The sequence below is a fragment of the Scomber japonicus genome, chromosome 3 (assembly GCF_027409825.1).
Source record: "Scomber japonicus isolate fScoJap1 chromosome 3, fScoJap1.pri, whole genome shotgun sequence".
Taxonomy (NCBI): domain Eukaryota; kingdom Metazoa; phylum Chordata; class Actinopteri; order Scombriformes; family Scombridae; genus Scomber; species Scomber japonicus.
In genome coordinates this window covers 14,555,555-14,569,718 of record NC_070580.1, presented here as the reverse complement: position 1 = coordinate 14,569,718, position 14,164 = coordinate 14,555,555, and the positions used below count along the sequence as shown (strand labels likewise).

General features: G+C 40.4%; 1 protein-coding gene across 2 annotated transcripts in view; it reads right to left on the bottom strand.

Annotated features, from left to right (window-relative positions):
* Positions 1 to 13,416, bottom strand: part of LOC128355028 (vitamin D3 receptor B) — a 29,105-nt gene extending 15,689 nt beyond the window's left edge. The window contains exons 1-3 of one of the 2 annotated variants that reach the window (XM_053315173.1): positions 13,316 to 13,416; positions 11,012 to 12,607; positions 10,666 to 10,739 (exon numbers count right to left, since the gene is read on the bottom strand). The gene's annotated coding sequence lies outside the window, so the exon portion shown is untranslated. The other variant, XM_053315174.1, reaches the window with a different exon arrangement.
* Positions 13,417 to 14,164: the final 748 nt, after the last annotated feature.

The window sequence follows — 14,164 nt, the reverse complement described above, 5'->3', positions numbered from 1 at the left end:
TGGAAGGAGATGCAGAGAAGAGTGGAGGGAGGGGGGGGTGTGTAACTAAACCGATAGAAACCTCAACAAACTCACAAATCAACATCCCGGAGAGGTAAGAGCCCTGCTGAATAATTTAAAAGGTTCTGACAGATCACTCCATCATTCATTTCTAATTAACACAAAAAAACAAAAAACAGAAAAAACACCTTAAAGTCCTCCCGTAAATGCAAAAACTATATTCTTATTTCTGTTGTTTTTTTTTTTTAAACAGTGAGTATGAACAGTATGCCTTTAAACTGAATTGTGTTCTTGGCCAATTCTATTAACAGGACGTTTAGTTCTATTTAAACCAAAGGTCAAAAGAAGAAAGCAAACAGAGCATCCAGTCATTGCCTTACTGCTGCAGGCATCACGGACAGCAGTAGCTCAAGCATTTACAGCATGTTGACGTCTTGGATCACGGCACCACATGCTCCGACCAGGAACATCTGATACGACGAGGTTACGGTACAGTGAAACAGTAAGCCTACACACAACTGGAAGTAGCAGCTACTAACAGCAAATATTTGTGGAGGGAATTCAGCAAATGGGTTGAACAGAACTCTGATAAACAACAGACCACAGAGAAACTTGTAGGTCGATGGGAAAACACTTCAGACTGCTCGGCCACATCACTGAGCTCCTAAAGCCGTGAGCTCTGGCCGGTTGATGGAAACGAAACTCAGAGTAGACAAGTCTTTTTTTCACATTACACAGAAGGGAGGGAAAAAAAATAAAACACATGTAGCAGATTAAATGTACATTACTAAGCCCAACAAATACAACATTTTAATTGCTCTTGATAAAAGTATGAAGTGTCAACTCTCCAATAGTTTCTGTGAGCACTGTTTGGTTTTTGTTATGATGACCAACTAGCCTCTAGTGACAGAATAGGCAAGGGTGTGTCCCAAACTCTCTTGTTTTCCCCACCGATTGCCTCAGTGCACAAGTTGTTTCTTTTCTCTGTTCCACTCTTTCACACATCCCTCCGTCTTTTCAAGAGCAGAGGTAAAGTACACACGGCGAGTCAAAGGTCGTTAAGAATGACATACCAGGCTACGTGGACTGCACATTTAACAGCAGGTGACTTTCTGAACAATTACAGTGTGGAATAAAAGTCAATTATCACTTTTTATTATCGATGTCACGGTAGGGTTTATCAATGGCCATATCAAGATAAAGCTTCCAGGCAATTTACTGTATAGTAACACTTGCCGTTCAGGTGATGTAATATGAATGAGCACCGGTTTTAGATTTCAAGCATTCACACTCATTGTAGCCTGTGCTGCTAATGTCAGTTGTTACACTGCCGGCCAAGACTCTCAGGCTGTTTGTTGTTGTTTCTCTTTCTAAGCACCAGCATTATAAGAGACACAATTCAACAGGAGATTTCCACTGCAAACTGAGTAATCCCATTTAAAATACTATTTTTTTTTTTACATTTGGGGTTTACACAAAGCTTCCTGGATCAACCTCAGAAGCAGCAACATTAATAGCATCATAGAAAAATACATATTCTATGTAAGGCTTACAGTAGAGCTTCTGATTATTTTCCCTTTTAATTGTTATGAAATGTTAGAAAGAAAAGAAAATGCATTTACAATTTTTCAGACTCCATGGTGATGTCTTCAATTTACTTGTTTTGCCCAAAATGTTAGGATATTCAAACTAGTCATACATTGGCAAGGACAGACAGCCGAACAACATTTGGCATTTCAGCTTGAAAAATGACAAAAAAAATGATGAATTGATTATCAAAATACTTGCACATTAATTTTTCTCTGCCAATAAATTAATCGACTTATCGTTGCAGCTCAGTTTGGATGTTGCACAACTGAGACATAAACAAGGATAACAAAGACTTGAATTTTCCTGTTTTTAAAGTGGTCAAAGTACTGGTTCCCAACTTCTGAGATGTCCATTATCAAAAATGTCAGATTTTTGTAGTCTGAATACTTGTACAAGCCAGCCTTGACATGGAAATCATGGTCAGTAATGCAACGTGTCCTTAAACCCACCCACCCACCCACTAAATTATGCCTGGCCTAGTACATTAGTTTCCAGTCATTCTCATATATAGTATTAAAATGAGGCCTTCTGGATGTCCGCTGATATTTTGAAAAGTGACACAATAGTCAATATATGAATAACCTTTATAATCCAAAAAGTTCAGCATGTGTGTAACTGGTTAAAACATATTCAGTATTTCAGCAGATGTAACACATTAGCTACATAAAGCATAATATATGTTTTGGTGCATGTAGGCTAACTTAATCCCAGCAGGCATTTTCACTCATCGCTCACAATGAACCAACAGGGAAAACACTCATTTACCTTACTACATCATCAACTGATCAGTGAAGTCAGTCCTCAGTGATCCCATTCAGCCTTGACAGGCCATTACACTAAATGCACAGTAGTATTGAGAGAGCTCTAAATAATGCATCAGGTTATTAGACCAGATCTGTACTCATTCCAGTCTGGAGCACGCAACACAGGGGAACAGCTCTGAACTTTGAGCTTCTGTTGAATGTCTCACTCTTGAATGATGTACATATTGTGTGTATGACTTTTGGCAGCATCAATCAAATCTGTCATCTCCATAATAATGCAGTAAATATTAGTCACAGAGCCACTTCCTTGTGTGTTACATAAACCCTAAGGATAAACAGTAATGCTGTGATGTCTGATTGCTTGCAGGATTGAGTCCTGCTCCATAATAGGCAACCATGTTTAAATGTTTCACCTGATGGCTGGCTAATAGAAGCCGCTATGTACTGTATAATTATAAAATTCGATGAGAAGCATCTAAAACCAATGTGCTTGTAGCTTGTACACAGATAAATTTAGCAATTAGGGAATTACTGTTGTGTGTTTTGATTGGCGCATTGCAGTAGGAGGGATGTTATGAACCGCCAGTGACTATATAAGCTTAATAACTTGGAGTCCAACAACTTTTGGAGAAAACAACTGTTGGATCCCTAATGCAGCTTTCATAAGTGCAACATCCACAGTGAGTTGTTTCTCAACTCTCGCTTCCCTCTTTTCCTGTCATTGCTATGTAATAAAAATGCCCAAACAAATCAATAAAAAAAAAATGTTGTGAGGATGTTGGAAAATTGATCGGAATAATAATAATAAACCCACTGTAACTCTGGTAACAAGGCAACAAAGTAGCACAATGCTGGTGGACACTAAAACTACACAGGCCTGTAAGTGTTTATGTTTTGTAGCTCTTCAGTTGTGTCACTACAGGCTGTTCGTTAATGTAGATCAGGACTAAAATGTATCATCTTTTAAAATCACATTGTAAACATCTAATTTAATACCTACTTTAATATAATGATCTTTAATAAATTGACCTTTGTTTTGTTGCTTTTTTCCTATTATTATATTTCTCATATATTTTTTTTTTTTTTTTTTTCTCCACGAATAACAAAGTTCCTGAAATAATTTGACTGCAGGGTCCATCATGCCAAGAAGCCTCTACTTCTGAGATAGGACATGGTCCAAGAACTATTAATGTGTAGTTTATAGTACTGATTGTCAGTGACTGGTCAAACACAGGCCTCCAAGACTGCAGTGACATTTACGGCTTTAATTCACACAGACACAAGTAGGCCTACTGTTTTTGGCTTGTGACAATATTAGTACTCAGAATGGGAACTTCTAGTAATGTCCTTGATGTTAACACAATGTCGCCGACTTCCAGACTACTCTATACAGAAGAAAAAGACAGATGGTCAAGGGGGAGTAAGCGAGAAAAACTATTTATCTTCTTGTGCTAATTGTTTCAAAGGGGTTTTGTACTACAAGACAAAAATAACCAGAAATCACACGACAGCTTTGGAGATAAGACATTGACAGACTCTTTTTCCAAAAACAAAAAGTACACAGAGGATAAAACATGGACTATCACAGTCAAAGAGTGACACTGCCATCCATGTGAAGTGGAAAGCTTCAGAGCATAATTACGGTAGCTCATTTCAACCACATGACAAGTATGAGTAGGAGTAAGCTTACACCAGCTGAAGGAGTCAAATATCTTAAACATGACCAACTTCTGCCAGATTTTTAAGGCGGCAACATTGGTTTATGTAAAATGCTTTGAATTCCTTAAGTTGCTTGGGCTGTTTATTGAATGCAAGCTTTTTCTCTCTCTTAAAACACTATTAACAGCGTACACGAGTGACTTCATAGCTTTGTGCTCAGTTAAACCAATTCATACTTAAGTACAAATATATATGTTTAACATTCTCCTATGCTAATGAGAAATGAACAATTCCTCAAATTTAAAGTAACTGTTTTACAGAAGAGCAATGTCCTCTGGCTTCTGTTATCTTCATATGACGGTAGTAGGGCTGCCACTAACAGTTATTTTCATTATTCATAAATCTACAAATTATTTTCTCAATTAATGTTTTGTCTGTAAAATGTCTGAAATTGTCAAAAATGCCTGTAGCCCAAAAACAGTTTACTATTATGTTTTACAAAGAAAAGCATGAAATCACCACATTTAATAACCAACTGTTTAGTATTTTTGTATTTAAAGCTGCTTAAACAATTACTCAGTTATAAAAATAATAATGGATTCATTTTCTGTCTATCAACTTATTGATCAATCACATGGCTGTGTTTTTACTCTGCTTATGTGTCAATTACGCCTCACTACACAGACAGTTCAGTTGAGCTCTCATCTACTGCTCTCTAAATGGCTGTTTGCAGTCAGGGAGAGGAAGCGCCAGCCCACAGGAGAGAGCAGTGAGAGTAGTGTGGGAGGAGAGAGCGATGCACGAGAGAAGCAGACCAGGGAGGAGTGGAGTGGAGGGGATGCAGGAGAGATGGAGTAATAACATAGATGTATACATAGATCCGGCGAGTGAGGGAGGGGTCACCTCTTTGTCACAGTGACTTTCTATGGCACAAAAAGCCCCGCTGTAGCCTCATGGATGTTGCAGATATGAGCAAGAACTGCTACGAGGAGACGCGGCCCAGAGAGGAACCATCAAAACAAACAGCCCGTTTTTGTTATTTTAAAAGCTGGCTAAAAATACATCATCATAAGTCACTTCAATTACTGGCTAAATATAAATAAATGTGTCATATCTGACAGCTCCTCATCTTCAGAAGTATCTGGGGAAAAAGCAATTGGGTTTTCATGTTGGAGTCACATTTATAGTGTGATATATTTCTGTTGTTCCTACTTCAAAAGAAATTTTGAGGAGGCGATTTTGGTGTTATGTGGGTGTACACTGATCCATGTGACTGAAAAAAATCTATCAACTGGCCAACCAAATTCTATGAATGAGTAAGACTGATACATTTATGTTGATTTAATCTTAATCTTGATCTCTTGCAATGCAATGCAAATCTATTTTGGACTGGGACCTTGTTGGTTCAAGGCACTGGATGTGGTTGAGTTAGAAGCAAACGGCTTGTCACATGTGACAATCACCACACCCCCTTGCCCACCCAATGAGTAATACCACTTACGCTTTTGAACTCAAGCGATGTAATAACTAGGGCTGCAACTAATCTATTTTTATTATTGATTTATCTCACAATTACTTTCTTGTTCAATGGATAGAATGTGGGAAAAAATGGTGGAAATACCTGTAACGATTTCCTACAACTCATGATGATGATAATCATATTATTATTAGACTAATGATGAAGGTGAAAAGCCTGAAAGACTGAAATTTGGCAATGTGAGAGACACAGCGGCAGTGGCCAATGAGCAAGAGATGAGGCCTGCTGTAATTATGTGTTACACCACAAACTGAGTCTAGCTTCTCATTTTAACTGGGTGGTGAAAGCTGCAAAATAAAGACATCACCCCAAGTTTGCTGGTGTAGCTGAAGGAGAGGCCAGGGAGTTTCCCCCTTCTTTTAACCCAACAAACTAGCCGATGGAGAACAAATGCTACTTAGCATGCAGTGGAGCAGTGACTCATCTTTTCCTCCTTTGATTTATTCACATCATGGCTGAAATGACGCGTATGTGTCTCATAATCTAGGGACTGACATTCGAACTGGTCCCAGGTTGGATTGGAAGACATCACACTGTCTGCAGACGCCTTAATATTAACAGTTGATAGTTTATTAGTTCTTAAAGAGGCCATATTATGCTTTTTGGGATTTGATGTTATTTATATTATGTTTTGATGAGATATCTATGCTAAACAATGTTCCAAAGCTAGAGTTAGGATATGTAGAAATGCCGACGAGCTGATGTCAGCCTGTAGTGCATGCCCATAAACTTTCATCCATGCCATAACCTTGGTTGCTAGGTTTTATCCATTTGAGAAGTAGACGAAGTTTTGAATATAGAACAAGAAAAAATAGTCCTACTGCTATAGTTTGTTTCATGTAGTCTCCTAAGCATCCAGAACTCAGCCATGACGAAGCTTCCAGAAGATAACAAATCAGAACAGAGCAGGCCCGTTGAGAGGACGGCTTTAACAAGACACGAGTGAAAATAGTCAGTTTGAGACAGAGAACTGAGGGGCTGCGTAAAGGGTCAGTTGTTTTTTTTTTGTTTTTTTAACTGTAAATCATGCAAAAATATTCCATAAGAGCCCCAGAATATTAATAGACCTGTAAATGTGCATAATATTTAGCTTATTTTTTTAAGATAAATTGTCTAATGCTGTTTGCACCACCTGCATCCTGGTTTCCCAAAAAGATACCTAACTTGCACTTTCTAATCAGCTGATATTAGATGTCAGTGAATGAGAAACAGAGAGCAGAGACGTGTTAAGCGCTAATATGAGAAATAGTAACACTTCATGCGCATGTTGCATGATAAGTGTTACCATATAATAGTCTTTCAAAAATCGGTATCGACAGAGTGAGCTGCTGTGAGATATTCATAAAGGGATAAGTGCCAAGGTGGACCATGGCAGGACTCCAATACCACTCATAAGGTAGCTTATTTCCTTCTGTTCTACTCGGCATTTCATTTCCAGCTGCACCATTGTCTGAGGATATGATTACCAAACAGGAAAGTGGCCATTGGTTTTCCTTGTCAGGTGCCCTTTTACTTACCAGAAAACACCTAAATGAGACTTCAGCTGTGAAAAAGATTAACTTTCATCAAAGTCAATATCAAGTTCCCCGACGCCCACCATCTAAGAGACCTAATTAAATGGTGCCATTAGGGCCTGGGCATTAAAATGAAAAGCTATCGAGGATGGGGCAAGTTATAACAAAGTGGGTGAAGAGGAGGATCCAGACAGCATTTCAAGGAGGCATCATTTTAACTGCACACAGACATGCAGAAGAGAGAGGGGAAAGGGGGAAATAAAAAACCTCTGGCATCACGTCCCAAGAATGTCAGCAATGAACTTACAGACCACATCCCAACACACAAGAGTCAGAGTCAGAATCACATCCAGACCTATAACAGCACTGGAAGAAAGAGGGATTGCTGTGGAACGCCTGAGTGAAAGAAGGAGGCCCTCTCTGAGAGTCCAATGAGCATCCTCCTTCTACATCACATGACGCAATCCTGCAAATGGTTCTGAAATTGTTACATGCTGCCAAAAGTTTCTCTTAAAGGAAAAAAAAAGATATAAAAGAGGAGTGAGAGTGAGAGAGTGAGGGTGAGTGTGTGAGTGTGTGTGAGAGAGAGAGAGAGAGGGGGAGAGGGAGAGAGGGAGAGAGGGAGAGAGAGAGAGAGAGAGAGAGAGAGAGAGAGAGAGTTGGAGGGAGAAGGGAGAAAACATAAGGCGATGTGTTTTACTGCATACCTCGGGCTGGGTCACTACGAGTACAGAAGAGACATAAAACAAATCAGATCTGGAATGACCCGGGCTGCAGAGAGAACTGGGCTACAATGTAAATACACGGGCGCCTGATTCACACGTAGAAGCACAACAATTGCAGAAAACAGGGTGAAGAAGGGAAATGTTAAAGTGGCAGGAAGGTGGGGGTGAAGAAAACAAGAACCATTAAAAGAAAACATGATCTGGAATTTGTGACAGAAGAAGTTTAATTCCAATCTGCCTGATGTTGAAAATTTCTTTAGAAAAAAAAAAAGGACAATACATGGGGAGAGCAGATAGAGGAGAGAGAACAATGGACAAAAAGAGACAATGTGGACCTAACAACAACAAAGTAGACAAACTGAGTCTGTAATGCAGCTAAACAACTGGCTGAGCAGACTAGTCCAGTCCTGTCCCTTCGCTTCCCTCTCTCGTTCTCCCTCCCGCAGCCTCCATGGTTCTATCTCATGCTCTTTTCCTATGATCACAGGGAGCATGTTACAGCAACAGTAATAGCACATGACAAGGTGACCTGTGCCCCACACAGGATGGGCTAAACTGGGGTGGAGGGGGTGGGGGGTCCCATGTCCCGTGTCCAAACCTATGGTCTCTGCACCACTCCCCCCCTGCCCCGGCCCCACTGCTGGCCTGCAAGGGGAGAGAGAGCCAGTGACGGCAGCCTGCCCCCTTATGCTGGGCCCCTTGCTGGACTCTGGAGAGGGGAAAGAGACGAGGCAGGGAGAGGCCCACTCAAACACACACCGAAAGTCCTGTTTATGTCTATGCTGAATTTGACAGAGAATGCACATTCTCAAGCACGCACAGTCATGCACACACAGGACCAACTGGACAGAACCGGACAGACGACCGATATGTGGGTGAAACGGGTGCAAACGCACACAAGTTATATAACCTCCATAAAATGCTCTCTGTTTCAGGAAATACCTCTCTAAAAAATGCAAAATATAAGAAATAAATGGCATTTGTATTCTAATTTAAGTCTAGCTGAATTGTAAAACTGTTAAAAATAAATAAATAAATAAATAAATAAATAAAAAATAAATATATATATGTCAAATGGTGACAAATATTTTGCTTTCCAAGAAGAAGTGTTTCTGCGTGACTTGCACTCCACAAATATCACCTGTGTGATGTGTTTGGCCTCGAAACCATCAACCACAGGAGGTAATTGAGGACCCAAAGACATTAGGGGGAACTTAACACTTCATTAGTTTCAAAGTCAACTGAACATATGTGGAAAACAGCACGCATGTACGGTGGTACATACAAGTGGGTCTTTACAGTTAAGTACAGCAGCCTCTTTCTTTCTATAGGGTTACATGTGAGAGGAAGCAACCAATTACTGTAGTCACGAAAGGGGGGAGGGGGCGGGGTATTTCACTGTATAGCAGACCTAATGGACTGTACCATCACCACAGCACACAGCTCCATAAACAACCTGATACAGTTACAGTCAATAAAGAATCAAACCTATTTCGTAGCTTCCCATTGCACGTCTATGGTTTGTTCTACTAATAAATTAATTGGATACTGAGTCAAAAGACAGTTCCCTGCGTCTGCAAAGTCTCTACTTTCGGTCCCAAATATACAGGTTCTCTTGTAAATTTCCATTTAAATTCAGAACATATGTGATCGTTGATCTTAAGTCAGCTAAGATGTAGGGAAGGAAAGCCCCATTTTTTCCTAACTCGAGTAAAGAAGCAGCTGATAGAAAAACAACACCCTACATGCTATATTTCAGGTGCCCGACTGTTTCATAAACAGAAATGGCTAGGTGTGAAAAATACAGTCTACCAAATCACTGCACAGGTAGGAAGGAATATGTACACCTTGTTGTTTCAGGTTTTCTTTTAATGATGAGATGAGAGACGGGGACTGGAGGCTGTTTATATAGAAGACGCAAAACAGACAAGACGCTCTTAATTCCTGATGATGTATTATCATCATCCAGTGGCTTCATCCTCTGTGACTATTTACGAGAGTCCTAGGGGTGTTAAAAAAAAAGGAGAACTGAGGAAGAAAAAGATTCTCTGTGCATGCTTCAGATAAGGATGGATAAATCTTTCCATGCCCAGATTATAGTACATGTCCACATACAAGGAAACTTTAACAGTATTTAAAAAAGCTAAATACTGCAGTGAGCATTCACTTAAATGTCTTAGTCGAGATAAGAGCAGGTTCATCTTTTCAGTATTTGTATTATTTGTTTGTCTACATAATATAAAAGTAATATATAAAAAATATATTACAGCTGTTATTGAAGGTGACGAAACAGATGGTAGTGAATATTAATTTCTATAGAGGATTTTTTTTTTGTCTGTATAATAAACTGTCCTCATTTAGATAGTGACCACCTGAATGGACTGTTTGACCACTTCCTTTTCAGCTCTGCAAATTTAATTAAACAGCCACTCAAGTCAGGCCTCAGTCCTTCACTTTAAAGGAGTGTCACTGATTTAGGTCACATCTTGACAGGTGACATTCTACCAAAGTTTCTTATTACTGCCATTTACAATTGAGAAAATATAAATGGATAACTAAACCATACTGCTATTACAGTGTTAATATCAGTAATATTGATAATACTTCATACATTATGTACTACCTTAGTAGTCTTGGGATATTGTTTCTTATTTATGATGAAAGATTAATGTAAAACAACCTGTGACATAACAAGACTGTAAACAAACCTTGAAAATTGTTAGTGCACACATTTTAAAATTCAAAGCAATATGAGTTTAGGCATATCTAGAGGTGAATGAACAATTTCGCAATGTATCTTTTCAAGCACAACAGAGTATCAATGCACACATGTATATTACCAGGTATGACTTGAAAGCAAAAGAAAAATGTCTCACCTGAGGTGTTAGCATGCCCTTGTAAAATAGGTAAGACTTGAAACCTCTCTTCAGTTAATCCCAAGTTGTTAATCCTGTTCAATACAAAAGCAAAATGGCATGTCACAGAGTGGGCCTTTACCCTAGTACCTGACCTGCGATTGCTCTGTTTATGTAACGCTCAACTATTTTCAACAGCAACATACAACACACACTGATAATCATCATATAGTGGTTATGGCAAATAGTTAAGCAAACATATAGGTAAAATGGACAGACTTAAAAATGTGCTAAACCTGTTTCTTGTGTGCTTACAATAACTGAAGCCTCGACTTTTGCATTCCTCCTGTGCATGCGAGTTTCATACCTTAGCTCAACTTTTCCCCCATCAAGAGCGAGTTGCTTTTAATCCTCTTTGGTCGCCGTTCGTCGTCCTCTTTCATGCTCTTGGAAAGTGTGTCCCCTCCATGTTGACTCGGTGGGGTAGCTTTTGAGGAGAGAGGACCGCGTTGTACCTATCTCAGAAATGTGAGGAGACTTGGGGGAGAAAAACGTCAAACTCGTAACTTACGCCCTTTCCAGACGTTGGCTCACTCACAGCAGCAGCAGCGCTGGTAGTAGCTAATGTTAGCGGGGCTAGCTGGCTGCTTTAACCCTAAAACGCGGCACCTAGTCCGGCCAGCTTGTTAACCGTTCTGCGACCGCAGGCGACGGACAATTGACGGAAAAACGGCTACAACACAACGGGAGTATTAATGACGGTGAAACACACTCGCTAACACTGAGACAACTAGATCACACCTACGGTAGTCCGACGAGAAATATCCCTCCTTCTTCAGGACCCAAATAGATGGCCATTACTTTTTTTTTTTTTTTTTTTTGTTATGCACCGCCCCCCTCTTCAGGACCTCTACGGGAAAGAGGGATTTCCCCCCCAGCCCCTTCAATATCCAATCACCGGTGGGCTCGGCGTGTCTCCCGTGTTGCGGTTGGTGACATTTCGGTCCAGCCCAGCTCTGTTTGGTCGGTCGCGGTGCTCATAACGCCGAGAGCCGCCCCCCTCAAACAGGGGTGTGTCGTGACGTCAGAGGTAACGAAGAGGTAAACAACTTTGACCGCGTGAGGTTTAAAGCAACATCGTTTTTTAGCCACTGATATCTGAATCAACGGAGACCCGATGTGGGGATCACCGTGCCAGCATTAAGATATGGCGCGATATGGCGTCTCAGTCGGTCGAAGTCTTCCTATTGAGGCCGTGCGTTTTCTCTCTCCCTCTCTCTCTTTGTGTTTTTATAGGCACAGGCTGTGGGCTCTGTATGTGTAATTCAAACAAACCGCAACACTGCTGCTTTCGATATCACACAGTTGAAATCATAATATGAATTGCGTCTGGTCCATAATGTGTGGTTTCATGCATTTGCCTTCATGATTTCTTTGACACTTTGCAAATGTGTGCATTGAGGCGTGTGTATTGGAGGGGTGTGTCTACTCTGCAGTACAGTGGTAGGCTGGGGAAGCAATGCCGCTGCATGGCGATGTTGCCATACATTTGCAATGCATGAGAGACGACCGAGTATGCTAAAAATAGACGATTAAACAACTCCGTTACACCACCACACCAGGCAAATATTGATGATATTTTTGCACTCCTGCCTCGATAATATCTCTCTTTTTTTGCAGTCATATTTATTGAAGTGACATTTATTCAGTCATGATTGTGTTCACTGGAAGCTCTGGTATGTGGTGGAAATGGTGGTGGTGATGATGTTGTGTGTGTGTGTGTGTGAGTGTGTGTGTGTGTGTGTGTGTGTGTGTGTGTGCTGTTAGGGCCAGTGGAGGGGGCCTGGGTGAAGGTCAGGGGTGTGTCAGTAATGTAAACATAGTAAAGGCGACAGATACGAAGGGGAGAGGGAAAGGGAGAGGAGGGCCCCATCCGGTCTATATATCCTCTTCTTGCTGCAGGCTGAAAACAAGAGTGGAGAGTTGGAAGAGTGGAGATTGTAAGACAAAACAGATCTTGGCTTTGCATGTGAATTGCATATTCCTTTTACAGCTCCTTTTTCTGGACAAATATGATAGCTTTTACAAACATATTATACACCTTTTAAAATAAAAAGAATCATTCCTGTCTCTAATCTGTCTTTTTGCTGTGTTAAATTTAATCGATCTTATTCGATCAGAATAAATAATTTAAACCTGAAAACAGTAATGCACTAAAGTACTTAAACAGACAGAATAATGGCAAAAACAGATTATGGCAGAAGGTGTAGACTGAAGCCAAAGCTTGTTACACCTACCCTTCTCAAAATGTATAAAAACCACAAATTGTATGCACAAGTTACATAGTTGCTTCTGTTCAGTTTATCAAGTGTGTGTCAGGTATTTTGCAGTCTCACAGGCCCTCCATTTATCCCCTGCATTGATCTAACAGTCAGCACTGTGCTAAAGCTACAGTATGTTGTACACTGTTGTCCAAATCCCCTGCCAGCGCTGCCTTGCCTCCAAAACGACAAGAATTTTCACAACAAACATTCCCTAAATATTCCGGTCTTTTCCACATTAGACAGTTGTACATTTTGTGCCCGCTGTGTGGCTAAAGAGTACAGACCACTCAACAATTAGGGTCACACTGTAAAACCCAAGCATGCAAAGTTCACTGTCAACTACAGACCTGTTTATGTCCACTTTTGTATTCTGGCTCAACCTCAGAATTAGCATATCCTGAACCCTCCAGCACCTTAGACATGTGTCATAAGCCTATTAGCTGTTGATTCATGTGCAGTAACTGGTAGTAAAGTGTGTGGGTGTTAGGTTCATGCTCATAGAGAGCTGATCCTTGTCCTGTGGCTTGGGCGGTCTCCAAGTCTGGCACCAGCGCTGGATCAAGCTGTTCTGCTAACAGGGATTTATTTGGCTCCACAACACCCATGTCAGACATGTATCCTGGCCCAGCCATTTTGTGTCCTCAGATGCTCTGACTTTCGCAGTGAGCAAGCCTGCTGTTTGGAAACCAGGAGAGTGGAAATAATAAATCAGAAACACTTGACCCACTAAAAATATGGGAATTAGTATTCGTGGCACTAGCGCAGAGACATAAATAACTTACATAGTAACAGAGCAGATACGGACATATGCCTTAAGGACAGCCAGACTTGACTTTCCACAGTGCAAAGGGATCAGTTGACAACACATATTAGTATGCACATCCAAGTATTAATGTGGCTCCAGAGGAGACATATTTTTATGTGTGGGATATTGGTCCAGGGCATTAGAGTTTCTTATTCTCAGCAGAGTAAGAGGGAATAAAACCTTATAGATAAGGGAAAAATCATTTGCTGAAGTGGCATATGATACAAATAAAAGTGAAATCATACAGAGCTGCAGAGCTTGAGGTGTGTCAACTGCAAAATGCTGTTTATGTATTGTAACATATTAAAGGTCATGGTCATAAATAGTAATAGGTTAACAGATATGAAACCAATCAGCTGAGTTTAAATGGAGGTGTTAACTGGGTTTTTAA